The sequence below is a fragment of the Mus musculus genome, chromosome 15, assembly GCF_000001635.26.
Source record: "Mus musculus strain C57BL/6J chromosome 15, GRCm38.p6 C57BL/6J".
In the NCBI taxonomy this organism is placed as follows: domain Eukaryota; kingdom Metazoa; phylum Chordata; class Mammalia; order Rodentia; family Muridae; genus Mus; species Mus musculus.
Window position 1 is genome coordinate 8,493,213 of NC_000081.6, and position 10,188 is coordinate 8,503,400.

A 10,188-nucleotide genomic window follows, 5' to 3' on the forward strand; every position below is an offset into this window, starting at 1 on the left:
ACTTTAAATACTTTTCTGTTTAAGAGACCCTGATGTAAAAGTGAAAAGATAATTTTACTTTAAAATTCCTGAAAGATGTTTTTTATGTGCCCATTATACCTCAGTAAAGCTGTAAAATATGCTTCTAAAAGATTCTTTTTCTATACTTTATATTCTTAGAATACCTGAAAAACACTGTATTTCTCTCCTCTCCTCCTCTTCTTTCTCCTCCTCCATATTTTGTAAAAGCAATAACAGCACCACCCTACAACTAGAAAAAAATACAAGAAAACGAAGGGGCTGGAGAGGTGTCTTGGTAGTTAAGAGTGTGTACGTCTCAAAAAAAAAAAAAAAAAAAAAAGAGTGTGTACATCTCTTCCAGAGGATCAGAGTTTAGTCATCAGCACCCATAGTAGATGCTCACAATTGCCTGTAACTCAGCTCCAGAGATCCTACATTCTTCTCTGACCTCCTGGGACACATATTTCATGTACACAAATTCATGTGCACATACTTCCACACAGAAACACATATATGAGCACAGCTAAGAATAAAGCTTTAAAAAATGAAAACAGCATTAATTCATTCTGCTTTACTATTTAAAAATTAGGTGATAAGGACAATGATTTGTTTAATAAATTCTATCAATGTGTACAATCATCACTTACTTTTTTTTCTGCCGTTAATTTATGTATTCACTTTACATCCTAATTGCAGTTCCCACCTCCTCCCAGTCCCACTCTCACACAGCCCCTCCCTCAACCCCCTTCCCCTTTACTTCTGAGCATTGGGAGGTCCCCACTGGGTACCAACGCACCCTGGCACCTCAAGTCACTTGCTAGACTAGGCGCATCCTCTCCCACCGAGGCCAGACAAGGCAACCCAGTTAGGGCAACAGGATCCACAGGTAGGCATTAGCAAACCTTACTTTAAGTGCAACATTTTAAGGTATTAGGAATTGTTACTCTACACTTAGCCAAATTTGCCTGTGTTGTACACACCAAATAACATAAATCTTGCATTATTAAAAATTTTATGACATGTATTGGAGTGTTAACACACCTATTAGATGAGCCCTTCCAGACAGTAATTGAGACAGTGAACATCACTGATACTGTTAATGCTATTGGTTACTTAATCCTTTGTATTTTTCTTTTCTTTTCTTTTCTTTTCTTTTCTTTTCTTTTCTTTTCTTTTCTTTTCTTTTCTTTTCTTTTCTTTTCTTTCCCCTTCCCCTTCCCCTTCCCCTTCTTCTTCCCCTTCTTCTTCCCCTTCTTCTTCCCCTTCCCCTTCCCCTTCCCCTTCCCCTTCCCCTTCCCCTTCCCCTTCCCCTTCCCCTTCCCCTTCCCCTTCCCCTTCCCCTTCCCCTTCCCCTTCCCCTTCTTCTTCTTCTTCTTCTTCTTCTTCTTCTTCTTCTTCTTCTTCTTCTTCTTCTTCTTCTTCTTCTTCTTCTTCTTCTTCTTCTTCTTCTTCTTCTTCTTCTTCTCCTTCTCATCCTCCTCCTCCTCCTCCTCCTCCTCCTCCTCCTCCTCCTCCTCCTCCTCCTCCTCCTCCTCCTCCTCCTTTTTCATCTTCTTTTTCGAGACAGGGTTTCTCTGTGTAGCCCTGGCTGTCCTGGAACTATCTCTGTAGACCAGACTGGCCTCTTCTGCCTCCTGAGTGCTGGGACTAAAGGCATGCATGCCACCACCTGCCTGAAGTTTGTATTTCATGACCTGATTCACGGAGTTTTCAGTGGAGCAGAGATTCTTCCTCTGAATTTGGTTCTCTGTGATGTTCTGCACTCTCCTCCATACACTATAATCTCCCTCTGAATTCCTGGTTCCCATTTTAAGCGTGTACGTGGCATGTTTGATGGTACAGAGCATTGTAAGTATAGAGTCTTTCCTGGGTTCTCAGCTATAGTTGCTTCATCTACATGCAATGTAAGGATGATTTTCAACAACTAAACGTTTAAGCATTTTGAAGCATTTTAAAATTTCTTCTACAATCAAAGTGTAATAGTACAACCAGTACAAATTGTGCCAATAGATTTGAGAATACCTAACTAACTCTTTATTAGCATAAATGTCAAATATAGGAGCAGAAGTCCTAGGTTCAGTTTTTGAATACTAGCAACTTCTTGCAGCCACAGTCAATATGTTTTCTTCTCAAGCTGTTGTTCAGAGAGTCAATTTGAAACATTTTAACTTTATACTTTGTATTTTTGTGTAACAAAAAGAAAAGTAAACTCAAAATCAAAGGTAATGTAATTACAAAGAAATGAAGTCTGGCAGTTAATTTAGAGTAAAATTGTTCATAATATTAAAACAAAGCAGCATGCTAAATAGATTGATTTGAGTTATAATTTTGCAAGCAAATAGAATTAACTCAGTGAAATATTAACTGTATAAGCATATTAAAATGTTTCATGTGAGCCCAGGGGAAATAATAATCAATAATGAAGCTCTTATAGTAGCAGTTTTGACTTAATACAAAAACAGTAATTTTTCTTTTTTCTTTTTTCTTTTTTTTGGTTTTTCGAGACAGGGTTTCTCTGTATAGCCCCTGGCTGTCCTGGAACTCACTTTGTAGACCAGGTTGGCCTCGAACTCAGAAATCTGCCTGCCTGTCTCCCTAGTGCTGGGATTAAAGGCGTGTGCCACTACTCCCAGCTAGTAATTTTTCATACATTACAGAATTAATAATTCTGTTACTGAATATTTCAGATAATAAAAACATTCATTTATATTGTTTATCAATTCTCTCAGTTTATCTAGTTATTGATCTTATGTACTGATCTATGAATGCCTTTTGATATGTTTTATTATTATGTGGTATATGACAGTTTTAGCTTTGAAAATTTTTGAGTTATGAAAAAGAAAGAGAAAAACTCTTGCAACAATAGGTAATTTATCATTTTCATCAATGTCTGAAGGGATTTCCAGGAAACATAAAGATACATTTATACTAACAGATATTATATTGCATAGGAACAGAGATGGGACCAAACTCAGAAATTTCTTGGTAAATTGTCTCCTAAGAGGTAAAACACTGATAAAATATGTGTTTACTTGGTATATAATTTCCACAAATGAGTTTATAAGTAATAAAATGTACATTGTCTCTGTGAATAACATTGTTTTCTTTCTACAACTCAGTTCTACAACTTCATATTTCAATAGCATGAAATGTGTTTACAAGAGCTTATAAAACAAGGTAAATTAATTCATTTAGTAATCTAACTGATGTTTCAAAAGGCTATGCTGCTTAGAATTCTAAGGAAAGTGGAAAACTTGTGAAATTTCTTTTTGTTTTATTTAACTTTCTAATTGTGCTCCTTTGGCAACTGGATAAAACACTACTGGCAGAGTAGAATTTCGCACTCTGCAAGCATGACTTCCTCAGACATCCTATCCTGAGCCTGTGTTCTCAGCACTTGGGAGGCTGTAGCAAGGACACTGCTGTGAGTTTGAGGCCAGCCTGGGCTACAGTTTGAGATCCTGCCTCAAAAACAAAGCTAAATTAAATTAAACAAACAGAAATAAACTATAATAAAAAATAAAGAAGATGCTTACTTTAAAATGTTTTTTATATTTTTAAGAGATTTTTTGTTTTGTTTTGTTTTTTGTTTTTTTGAGACAGGGTTTTTCTGTGTAGCTCTGGCTGTCCTAGAACTCACTCTGTAGACCAGGCTGGCCTCGAACTCAGAAATTCACCTGCCTCTGCCTCCCAAGTGCTGGAATTAAAGGCGTGTGCCACCACCGCCCGGCTTGAGTGATTTTTAAACCTATTTTAATTGAATGCACAAAGTAATGGGTGTCACTATGGCACCTTCACACCTGCATATTAATTTAAAATTGTATAGTCATGTTTAAACTTTTGAGAAAATAAACTAACTTAATATTGATGGGTTCTTATTTAATCATATATTCACAGTGTAACTAATTCAGAGTGTGCTCAATATAAGAAATTATTAAGATGCCTTTCTTCTTGGAAACTGAGTTGTATTTTATTTTTGATTAAATTTTTATGTGTATTGGTGTTTTGCCTGCAGACATGTGTCTATGTCTGTGGGAGGGTGTTGGCTTCCCCAAACTGGAGTGGCAGATGGGTGTGAGCCACCATGTAGGTGCTGGGAATTGAGTCCAAGTCCTCTGGAAGAGCAGCCAGTGCTCTTAACTGCTGAGCCATTTCTCCAGGTCCATGTGTTTCTAAACTTTATAAGCATATCTCAGATTTGACTAGCCACATTCCAAATGTGACTAGTGGATGCTATAAGTAATAGAGTATTTTTCCTCTTTATTTTAGTTTGAAAAAATGTGAATAACTATATTTGCATCCTTGCCACCCTCTCTTTCCTGCAACTCCTGCATCCCTGAGAGTTTAAACTCATGACCTCCTATATTTATCCTTTGTGAGTGTGTGTATGTGTGTGTGGGCTGTACATAATCTACTGAGACCCATTAGTATTGCCCTTGTTTTATGTGGTATGCTGACCAATTTTGGATTGGGGGTCTTGTCCCTGAAAAAACAAAAGCAAAAACAAAAACAAAACCAACCAAAATCAAAACAGCAACTCCTCCTTCCCTCAGCAACCATTAGCTGTATCTCTTCATCTAGTGGTGGGGACATCTGTCATCTTTGTTGACCTGGTGACTGATGTGCTCTTTGTTCGTCTTGTGCAGGCAGCCATATTGCTGGGGGAGGGGGGGTATGGAGCAACATCCCTGTTCCATTGTTCCATGCAGAAGACACTGTCCCACAGAAGTCATCCCGGTCCTCAGGCTCTTAGCATCCCTCTACACCTCCCTGTTTCCATGATGTAGGTATAGGGGCTGTGTGGTAGATGTCCCAACTGTGGCCTGGGGCTCCACAGTCATTATTCTCTGCATTTTGATGAGTAATGTATCTCTACTAGACTCCATTGGCTGCAAAAAGAAGCTTCTTTGAGGAATGTGAGAGCTTCACCTATCTACAGTATAAGGACTAGTATTTAGAGGGCAGTTGGAAGCTATATTTAGTAGTTATATTTAGATGCTCCTCTAGAATCTATGGCCTCTTCAGCCACGGATTCTGTGCTAGGATTCCAGTATGAGGCATGGATTTCATCTAATTGACCAGGTTTTAGGTTCTGTTAGACAGCTTCTGATTGTCCCCCAGATACAGGTGCCATGATTGCAACACTGGGGGCTGTCTTATTGCTCCATTTTAATTTGGCTCTCAGGATATACAGCTGGCTATGTCTGTGGTAACTTTTCTTCCTTGGAGGTTTACATAAATCTTCTGACAGCACGAGAGCTAGTCCTTATAGAGGAGGCTACCAGGTCAATGCCAGCTTCATTTCTCCATCTTGTGTCTCACATGTGTGGTGTCTTTAGCAACAGGATCTTACCTTGATCTTCATCTAGGGGTGATTTTTCATCAGGCAGTAATCAAGAGCAATGGCAATATATTGGTTTAGGATTGTTTTGATACTCCTGATCAAAGTCTCAAACAGAAGTACCACTGCCTAGTATTATGTTTTTTTGTTTTTTGTTTTTTTAATTTGTCTATGGTTCCTGGTGGGATGGGAGCACAGTTTCCCATCATATGGGTTGACATCATTAAAACTCTGTGTGTGTGTATGTTTGTGCATTTGCACGCACCTGCTTGCATGTTTACAAGTGCTAGTGTGTGTGTTTAAATAAGCTCATAAAATTACAAACTTCCTCTAGCTCTTTCTAAACATTCTTTTTCCTCTGCATTATCCCTCCTCTTCAATTAGATTTTCTTCATTTTCTGCCTTCCCTTCAGAACACTGCCCTGCCCATCTCCTTTGTGGCGCTCCTCCCTGGCCTCTCCAGACCCATTCTAACTTCCTGGCTTTTCTAGCCACTCCAGTTGATACCTTAAACCTAAAGATTAGAATCTAGGGTTGTAACTATATTATAACAATCCATTTTTCCTTTCCCAGACCCAGTTCCCAGGATGACAACTCTGAGACTAATTTTTTATTATTAAATGCCAAGGCCATATGTTTTGGCTCAATCCCTGGCTAGCTCATAACTTATTTAACCCATTTAAATTATTCTATGTCTACTATGCGGTCCGTTATGTCTCTTTCAGTCACAGCCCGCTTCTTCCTTCTCATCTTCTCTGCCTCTCCTTGAGTTCATCTACCTGCTGGTTTATGTCGGTTTCCTCTGTTCATCTCTAGGTCGCTCCCACATCTCTCTTTTATCTCTTACTATTCCCAGAATCCTCTCTCTTCCTGTCAGTGTTCCACCTTCTATTTCCTGCCTCGGTTCATTGGCCATCAGCTTTTTTTTTTTTTTTTTTGACAGGTGATGCTTATAAGAGATCCTTTCTATATAAGATTCACAAATTAGAGAGATCACGTGGCATATTATCTATATGGGACTGGGTTACTTCACCCAGTGTAATATTTTCAACTTCTAACCACTTACCTGTGTATTTCACAATTTCATTTTTCTTTGCATTTGAATAGAATTCTGCTGTGTATAAACATATCATATTCCCATGATCTGTTCATTAGTTAATGTACATCTTGGCTATTTCCATCTCCTAGGTATTATGAACAGAGCAACAGCGAACAGCTACAATAAAAACTTTAAATCTTAGAAAAAGGAAGATTGTGGAAGTCATTAGAAGATGTGAAGAACTTCCATGCCCATGGAATAGTAGAATTGATGTTGTGAAAATGACCATCATATGAAAAGCAATCTACAGAGTCAGTGCAATCTCAGTTAAAATCCTCACAACATTCTTTACAGTAGTAAATTTAAAACCCCAAAATTCATGTGGAACCACAAAAGACCCTGAATAATCAAAGCAATTCTGAGCAAAAAGAAAATGTTGGCTGGATTATCATACCAGATTTCAAGTTATATTACAGAACCATAGAATTTTTTTTTAAAGCATGGTTCTGGAACAACAACAAAAATGGACTTGTAGATCAGTGGAACAAAACAAAAGAGCCTGTCTTAAGTGCACATAATTACAGCCACCTGAAATTCAACAAAGGCAGAAAAAACATGCACTCCAGGAAAGGCAGCATCTCCAACAAATCTCCAACAAATGCTTTTGGGAAAACTGAATGTCCACATGTAAAAGAGTGAAATTAGATCAAGATCTATGACCCTGTACAACAAAAAGAAAGAGAGAGAAAGACGTAAAGAAAGAAAGAAAGAAAGAAAGAAAGAAAGAAAGAAAGAAAAGAAAAGAAAGGAAAGGAAGGAAGAAAGAAAGGAAATCAATTACATTGGCTCAAAGACCTCAGTGTGAAACCCGAAACTCTGAAAACATAGGCAGTGCCCTACAAGATAGGGGTTCGGGAAGGTGCTTTCTGAATAGGCTTCCACTTTCTCAGTAATTAAGGCAAACAAATGGCCTTTGTATTCGTATAGCAAAGAAGCAATGTAGTGAAGGGATGGCTTACAGAAAAGGAGAGAGAATTTTTGCCATCTATTTATCCAATTGAAGATAGATATCCAGAAAAAAACCAACTTAAAAAACAAAGAGTCAAGAAAAACAAAGGAACCAACCAAAAATGTGGCTACTGATCTGAACATGGAGTTCTTGAAAGAAGAAATGAGATGAAGAATATCTCAAAGTGTTTGACATCCCTAGCAATTAGGGAAATGTCAATTAAAGCTATTTTGAGATTTCATATTACTCTGGTCAGAGTGGCTGAGATCAAGGAAACAACTGGCAACCACCCTTAGCAGTGATGTGCGGAAAGTGGAAGCCTCAGGGACGGTTGGTCAGGGTGCGAATTGTCGCAGCCTCTATGGAAATCAGTGTGGACCATTCTTACAATGCTAAAAGCACAGTGATACCATTCGTTGGCATATACTCAAAGGCTAGGTTTCCTGCTACAGTCACTGTGAATGTCGCACAATTATCAATTTCCACAACTTTTTATCACTCTAAACAGAAACTCTATGAAAACAAAAACTTCCCATTTCCTCGTGTTACTGACACCTGGAAACCTCTATATTATTTTCTATCTCTATCGATTTGCCTGCTGTAGATATTTCATATAAATAGAATCATATGGTTTTTTTTGTATTTCATATAAGTAGAATCATAGGATATTTTTCTTTTTGTGCCCGGCTCATTTCCTTTAGCAACATGCCTTCTAGGTTCACCCATGTTATAATAGCAGACAGCCTGCATTTAAAGGCAGATTCCCTTGTATGTGTCTGAGCCACATTCTGTTTATCCATTCACCTAGTAGGTTGTTTTTGGCTCTCAGCTATTATAAATATTGCAACAATGAACTTCAGTGGGCAAATATCTCTTTTTAGTTCCTCGGAGGAATCGAATTTTGGAACCTATGGTAAATTTTGTGTTTAATGTTTTGCAGAAACATTACACACACACACACACACACACACACACACACACACACACACACACACACGTACCAACACCATTTTACATTCCAACTAGCAAACCACAGGCTTCTCTGTTTCTCCATGTCCTTGCCAATCTTAGTAGTTTCCATTTTGTGAATGCTAGCCATCCTAATGAGTGTAAAGTGGTATTTCACTGTGGCACTGACTTACTTGGAATTCCTCAGTAGCTAACAACTGTGAGTATTTTAATGTGTTTGCACACTGTCTACATTTACATCTATTCTTTGGTGGAATATTTAAGTCGTTTGTTCATTTTTCAGTTGGGTTGTTCTTTGTTGTTGCTAAGTTACAGGTCTTTATACAGTCTAAGCACCAATCCCTTCATATGGTATGGATTCCAGGTATTTTCTCCTATTCTGAGAATTGTCTTTGCATTTTTCACAGTACCCATATATACTACTTTTGGCCCAGATGTCTTAGTATCATGAAGAGTGAACCAAAAACTAACATCAAGTATGTGATAAATTATTCCACGTGTGAAAATATCCTTGTAGAATGTCCCCATAAGATTAAAATATATATAATTTTAGAAATCATACAAGTAACTCTTCTGGACAAGGAGCACTGATACACTGAAGAAGTCATGAAGATGATGATAGATATGGAACTGAAAGAGTTAACATGATTTGTGAGAATATAGTCTGTTCTCAGAGGGTGATGTATGCAGGTAAAGGAGGACATAATATGTGCATAATTGTCTTTTGTATAGCTGTTTTCCCTTTTCCAACTAACAAGCAGTGTAGAAAGGCAGTGGGGTAATAATGATAATGGAATGCAGATCTGGCAGTCTTTGGAGTTCCAGTGTTGACAGAGTATTTATCTTGACAGACCTCTGCTTAGCTATCAACCATGTGAGTCTTGCTTTAGGTGTTTCAAAGTCTAGAAGAAAACCTCAGAACCAAGCAAGGCATAGGCGGGAACACATTATGTGTTGGGTATATAATTTTAGTGTGTGTAAGAGTCAAGTGCCCAGAGAGCTAACAAGAAGGTTCCATGCCTCAGTCTTCAGAGATGGAGTGGAATGTCTGGGAAGCTGCCAAGCATTTGATTTTGTGACAAGAATTCTTTGTGACTCTGAATTCAATGGCCCATGGAACACAGTGTAAGAAATTCTGCTGGGTCCTTTAGTTTACCCAGAAACCTTCCATACATTGTATCAAGACGGTATAACATTATACCATTCAGTTAATGAGAAGAAACAGTTTTCAATAACATGGTAAACATAAATGACAATACATGAAGTCAGTTATGTAAATCGGGAGATAAAATGTCTTGTTCTATTTATTCTATGAAAGTGTGAGATCATTGTGTGTGTGCACACACACACGTGTGTATGAGTACAATTTCCTTGCATGCATATGTAGAAGCCAAAGGTTGACATTCTTGAGTGTCTTCCTCTGTTGCTCTCTCTACCTTATTTTTTCTGATACAGGGTCACTCCCTGAACCTGGAACTTAATTTGGCTAGACTGGCTGGCTACTGAGCTCCAGGGACCTGTCTGTCTCCATTCTCCAACACTGGGGCAGGCTGTCATGTCTATCGTTTATATGGATTCTGTGGATCTGAACCAGTTCTTCATGCTCACCTTGCAAGTACTTTCTCCATGAATCATTTCTCCAGCTCTCAAAACACTACTTTAAAAGTTAGCTATTCGGCTGGAGAGATGGCTCAGTGGTTAAGAGCACTTACTGCTCTTCCAGAGGTCACGAGTTCAAATCCCAGCAACCATAAGGTAGCTCACAACCATCCATAATGAGAAACAAACAAACAAAAAACCAATAACAACAACAACAACAACCCCCCCCAA

The 10,188-nt window shown here is 38.3% G+C and overlaps 1 long non-coding RNA gene across 1 annotated transcript in view; it reads left to right on the plus strand.

The window, feature by feature from the left end:
• The window catches only part of Gm31282 (predicted gene, 31282), a 35,016-nt gene extending 25,376 nt beyond the window's left edge, over positions 1-9,640 (plus strand). The window contains exon 4 of the long non-coding RNA NR_168064.1: positions 6,530-9,640. This is a non-coding gene — a long non-coding RNA (predicted gene, 31282). The remainder of the gene's footprint in view (positions 1-6,529) is intronic.
• Positions 9,641-10,188: the final 548 nt, after the last annotated feature.